The 6,392-nt window shown below is 44.5% G+C and overlaps 1 non-coding gene across 1 annotated transcript; it reads left to right on the top strand.

Moving 5' to 3' along the window:
- Positions 1-4,341: 4,341 nt before the first annotated feature.
- On the top strand, positions 4,342-4,423 carry Trnas-gga (transfer RNA serine (anticodon GGA)). Its single transcript is given in 2 exon segments — positions 4,342-4,379; positions 4,389-4,423. It is a non-coding gene; the product is annotated as a tRNA-Ser (tRNA).
- Positions 4,424-6,392: the final 1,969 nt, after the last annotated feature.

Below are 6,392 nucleotides of genomic sequence, written 5' to 3'. Positions count from 1 at the left end.
ATAAAAACTCCGAAATGAAACTGATCTCCGCAGGTATTCCGCAGGGCTCTGTCATTTCGCCTCTACTTTTCAACTTATATATAAATGACATCCCAACAGTCCCCCTTGTTACGGCGAGTTTTTATGCGGACGATACAGCCTTTCTGACAACTGGACGACACTTGGACCAGCTAATCGCTAGGATGCAACGGCAACTTGCTGTAATGGAACGCTGGGCGCTGCAAAATAAGATAACGATCAACCCGACGAAGACGGCAGCCGTTATGTTCACACGGAGGAAACCAGTTCTTAACGACAGACTCCAAATAGCTGACCAATTCATCCCATGGTCGCCGGGAGTGAAGTATCTCGGTGTCTACCTTGACAAAAAATTACTCTTTACGCAGCATATTGACGACAAGAAGACGGCAGCCCAGAAGATGGCCAGGTCGTTGATTCCGTTCCTGAAGAGTAAGGATCTCAACCCTAAGACTAAACTCCAATTGTATAAGGCAACGGTGGAACCCACAATGTTGTATGGCTCCACCTCGTGGGGAACTACGTGGGTCTCCAACTACAACAAACTCCAAGCGCTGCAAAACATTTGCTATCGATGGATCACAGGAGCTCCATGGTGGACAAGAAACGTCGACATCCGCACCGCACTCCACGAGACCACTATACAAGAGAAGGTCCATGACAAGGCTCTACGAGTTTTTGACAAGATCGATGCCCTTAGGGACGAAGTTCGACAATTACAATCGGTAGGAACGGTAAACCCTGCAAGATGGCACAAGTATCGCGTACCGAAGTCAATAACGTTTCACCCCCCGTAGGCAATCTGTCATAACACGAGGAAGCCGTCACACGTAACAGCCTTGACACATTTCACCCTCCACAGGCGATAGACATCACCAAAGACAGCAGGCTAAAGGACCCATTGCGTGCCCAAGCCTAACTGAATGCGTAATAAATAAAGCGTTTTCCTTTTATCCTTACATCCAATCCTAGAAGAATAAGCCATCAAGGATGATCTCTTCAGTCCACACTACACACACATAATTCTAAAAAAAAAAAAAAAAAGACACGTTCAGAATACCAGGTAGAAGAACCGGTGGCGCGCGTAAACACGTTCAGAGCACGCAGGGACAGGTACAAAGGCGCGCCCGTTAACACGTCCAGAGCAGTTATAGGGCTAATGGACAAACTAGTTAAAGGTTCGAAGTTTAACTTGTGGTCACTGTTTTCGAAATATAGCACAGTACTTGTCATTTCACCGCGCGGGATTAGCCGTGCGGTCTTAGGCGCTGCAGTCGTGGACTGTGCAGCTGGTCCCGGCGGAGGTTCGAGTCCTCCCTCGGGCATGGGTGTGTGTGTGTTCATCGTTAGGATAATTTAGGTTAAGTAGTGTGTAAGCTTAGGGACTGATGACCTCAGCAGTTAAGTCCCATAAGATTTCACACACACATTTGAACATTTTTTGAACTTGTCATTTCCTGTGTCATTCGTTTTTCTACGTGTTGCCACCTTCCATACACGCATATATGACAATAAGTAAATAAAAATAAAATACAAAGGCACTTGCACACACACACACACACACACACACACACACACACACACACACACACACACACACACACACAAAACTTACATCACTTAACATATAGTCACAGAACAAAAAATTGAATGCAAAACCTCAGAAAGTTGGCGATACTTACAGGAATGAATGACAGTCTAGACACAGAAAACGGCAGTTACAGTGCTCTATTACGAAAACAGAGACCACAAGCTAAATTTAAGATTGCGAAGAAATTTGCTTGGCTTACAAATAGTGAACTACACTCTGATCTGTATGTATGCACTTTTTCATTTTACTAGAAAAACTTCGATGAACAGTTTTAAGTCTATAACCCACATGTGCTTACGATGACCAATATGTGCAAACGAAAAAATCGTGTAATATTTCAGGCTACTCACTGAAGTTGCCTTGTAACTGAGGCGAAACACGTCTGAGTGCATACGTTTAAGAAAAAAAAAAAAACTTCATGTGCTGTATGCTAAATGCGATTTCTTTAGAACTGTTGCAGTTTATATGCAGGTGTTGCGAAAATGTCCAAAACAAGAAACTTGTTATGTGTCGTTAGTTCGGAAATGCAAAACTTCAACATGTTTGGTACCACTTTCTGCTATTAAAGGCATGTGTCAGTTCTGATGCAGAAGTAAAGAAATCTGCAGATAAATAGTGAGACCAGTAATGCAGTGCTTTTCTATGTCACTAGAACCTGAAAGATTCAAATGGTTGGTTCAAATGGTTCTCAGCACTATGGGACTTAACTTCAAATGGTTCAAATGGCTCTGAGCACTATGGGACTTAACAGCGGTGGTCATCAGTCCCCTAGAACTTAGAATTACTTAAACCTAACTAACCTAAGGACATCTCACACATCCATGCCCGAGGCAGGATTCGAACCTGCGACCATAGCAGTCGCACGGTTCTGGACTGCGCGCCTAGAACCGCGAGACCACCGCGGCCGGCATGGGACTTAACTGCTGAGGTCATCAGTCCTCTAGAACTTAGAACTACTTAAATCCAACTAACGTAAGGACATCACACACATCCATGCCCGAGGCAGGATTCGAGCCTGCGACCGTAGCGGTCGCTCGGTTCCAGACTGTAGCGCCTAGAACCGCTCGGGGACATCGGCCGGCTTAGAACCTTAACCTGAAAGAAAAATATCTTATGTACCCTAAAATATTTAAGAAAATCGTCGAACAAACGAACATGCGCTTCACCTCAGTATTGGAAGCTTGTGCAGAAAGAAATCTTCTCGTGAAAATACTTCTGTCTCCACAACTATCTCCGTGTGTGATCTGTGTAGAAGGCTGAGGAATCACTTCTAGGAACGCTTCTAGTATTACATATTGTTGTGAAGATGTACCGTGACATACGCTCACTGACGAATGTTTTGGCATAGCGAGAAACGTTTCAGGTTCATTACTGCTTTTGAGGAAACTTTCTTTTTAACTTCTTTCTTCTGAAGATGCTTCTTTTGTATCACTCATCGGCCGTTGTAATGGACAATCAACATTAGCGTTGTTTCTTCAGTCTGCTGCTGATATCTGACGTTTCGTTCAAAGTACCAAGTGTTTCACTTTCGGACAAAGCACTTACGATCAGGCATCTGAGAAGCAAATGCAATGATATCAGACTGACAATAAATACTTTTTAACTTGTAAATATATCTCAGTTAACATTTCTTAGCTGAGAATTAATACTCACACCATTGTGCAGGACCGAGCGAGGTGGCGCAGTGGTTAGCACACTGGACTCACATTCGGGAGGACGACGGTTCAATCCCGTCTCCGGCCATCCTGATTTAGGTTTTCCGTGATTTCCCTAAATCGCTTCAGGCAAATCCCGGGATGGTTTCTTTGAAAGGGCACGGCCGATTTCCTTCCCCATCCTTCCCTCACCCGAGCTTGCGCTCCGTCTCTAATGACCTCGTTGTCGACGGGACGTTAAACACTAGTCTCCTCCTCCTCCATTGTGCAGGTGTTAAAAATACCAAATATTAACCGCACGCTGGGGATAGCTATTCCGTAATAAACAGCTTAATTTGAAAAGACATACAAAGAATGGCGTTCAGCTGTAGTTATTACACATCTATTGATAAAAAACGTTAATATCGTTGTTTATTTAAAAAGTATAATGAAAAATAACTCGCCGACCTAGTGTATTTTATTTGTCGAGCAGCATACCGCCAAAACTGGAATCCGGATTGCTGCCGTACCAACACGGAAGCGACTGACGCCAGTCGGTACGAGCCAGAGAAGTGAAAACAACCAAGAAAAAAAAAATATAAACTGATCCGCACATTCTTTCGGGTCAGGGCAGAAACAGATATCAACTAGCTCGTGCTGTGTTTTGGTTATGTCAGATGTTTAGTTATGAAACTTATGACAGACAACTCTGTTCAAAAATTGTTGAATTATGAACCAAAACAGGGGCGAATGCAAGTTGCTCTGGAGCCGTTAGAGCTACTGAAACGTGTCATAACAGGTGACCAAAATGGGTGCACTAATATGACGTCGAAACTAAGGCTCAATGGTCCCAGTGGAAAAGTATTATGGATCGCTAAGAACGAAGAAATCTCGACAACTGCAATCAAATGCAAAGCGAGGGTTAGGCACATTTTGTTCTTCGATGTTAATACTATAGTGCACCACAAGTTCTTGCCACAAGCTCGAGTGATCAACAAGGAGGACTACTTGCAAGTTCAGCACCTTAACATCCAGATTTGTGATGACCTAAAAACGATAATGTACCTTATCACACTTTGTTGACTATTCATGGGGCCGGCCGGGGTGGCCGAGCGGTTCTAGGCGCTAGTCTGGAACCGCGCGACCGCTACGGTCGCAGGTTCGAATCCTGCCTCTGGCATAGATGTGTGTGATGTCCTTGGGTTAGTTAGGTTTAAGTAGTTCTAAGTTCTAGGGGACTGATGACCTCAGAAATTAAGTCCCATAGCGCTCAGAGCCTGCAACCGTAGCAGTCGCGCGGTTCCGGACTAAAGCGCCTAGAAACGCTCGGCCACCGCGGCCGGCCAATACCATCATGATGCCCTACCATTCGTCATCCCAGGCATGGCCGCATATTACTTTTTTCTGTTTGTTAAAGCAAAGGAGACCTTAATGGATGCCCACTTTATAAGCATAAGGAGATTAAAACCTCGTCGCGGAGAGAGAACTAACAGTTATTCCAAAGATAGAGTTCCACAAGTGTTACAAGGATGCAAAAAGTGTTGACGTAAGCGAATAAAATCTTATAGGCAATATTTTGAAGTCATTACACTGATGTTGAGAAATAAATAAAATTACGAAAAAAATTTATCGTTAACACACTTCGTATGTAAAAATATAAACTTCTACTAACAACTTCTTTTTTTTGGGGGGGGGGGTCATGACTCCCATGACTTCATCCTTGGATCCACGCCTGAGTCCTGTGAACTGTTAAATCAATCTCCGGCAACTTCGCATAAGGCCGCACTCCAAATCTGCTTATAAAGTCTTCTCAGAAACACCCCTCGGTTCCCTTCAAACTTGGCCCTCCAATGAGGAGACAGGAATCGAGACCGCCGCCTGCCACAGACAATTTAGATGCCAGAATGCCAATCAGATACTTGCTTTCTCATCTGAGAAAGGTCCGATAACACGATCTCCAGCAATGCAAGTATTCTGGGATTTCTGTGCATATATGTATTTGCGGACCTGAAATCGAAATTCTCCCAGGCGCAGGAGTGGCACTATATCAGAATTTGATGAGCTGTCCAGCAACAGGAGTATACGGTAATTTCAGCAAGTGCTCCCTCAACTTTGTGAGGTTTCTGCCTCTACAGATTTCGAAGCTGTCCGTTCCGTATTGTGTGAACAGGACGTTGATGCCGCCCATACAGCTGAACCCTATTGTCCTTCCGGAGCCCGGGATTACGCTGGCCAGCACGTACTCATGTTTACCCTCGTTGGAACAGTGAACACTGCTTCTGAATCGCCGATAGCACGCCTGCCCCGTGGGAAAGGCTGTTCTTCCTCGTAGTTGGAGGTTTCCGTGAGCCGAAGGCAACAAGCTACAGAATGTCTTGTGAACTCAAGTAATTACAGGTGTCGCCAGTATCAGAATTCAGTTGAAATAAAGCAAATTGCTGCCCCTGACCACTCTATATGAAGATACCATCTTCATATAGATAAGGCTTACACGCCATTGATCTTCTTCAGTTGACACTGTGGATCTCGGTATTATAATGAATTCCCTAACGATTTCCGAAATAAAACTTCCCATGCGTCTAGCTCGAACTACTATTCCGCGTTCCGTGTCGGTTAAGTCCCGTCGCGCGTCCATAATCACGTAGTAAATCTTTACACATTAATCACCTGAGTAGAAATGTCAGCTCCGCTACTGCAGTGCCCTTTTATGGATGGTTGGTTGGTTTGGGGAAGGAGACCAGACAGCGTGGTCATCGGTCTCATCGGATTAGGGAAGGATTGGGAAGGAAGTCGGCCGTGCCCTTTCAGAGGAACCATCCCGGCATTTGCCTGGAGTGATTTAGGGAAATCACGGAAAACCTAAATCAGGATGGCCCAGGGAGCCCTTTTATGCCGCATGTACGCGATACTATCGCCATCTGTATATGTGCATATCGCTATGTCATGACTTCTGTCACCTCAGTGTAAAGTGGTGTATCTACGACGATTTCTTTTCTGTATTTGGAAGGAAACAACGTTGCAAAAAAAAAAAAAAAAAAAAAAGGTTCAAATGGCTCTGAGCACTGTGGGACTTAACATCTGAGGTCATCAGTCCCCTAGAACTAAGACCTACTTAAACCCAACTATCCTAAAGACATCATACACATCCA

This window comes from Schistocerca cancellata, chromosome 4 (assembly GCF_023864275.1).
Source record: "Schistocerca cancellata isolate TAMUIC-IGC-003103 chromosome 4, iqSchCanc2.1, whole genome shotgun sequence".
Classification (NCBI taxonomy): Eukaryota; Metazoa; Arthropoda; class Insecta; order Orthoptera; family Acrididae; genus Schistocerca; species Schistocerca cancellata.
The sequence above is the reverse complement of the archived record's forward strand: the minus strand, read 5'-3'. Positions and strand labels throughout refer to the sequence as shown.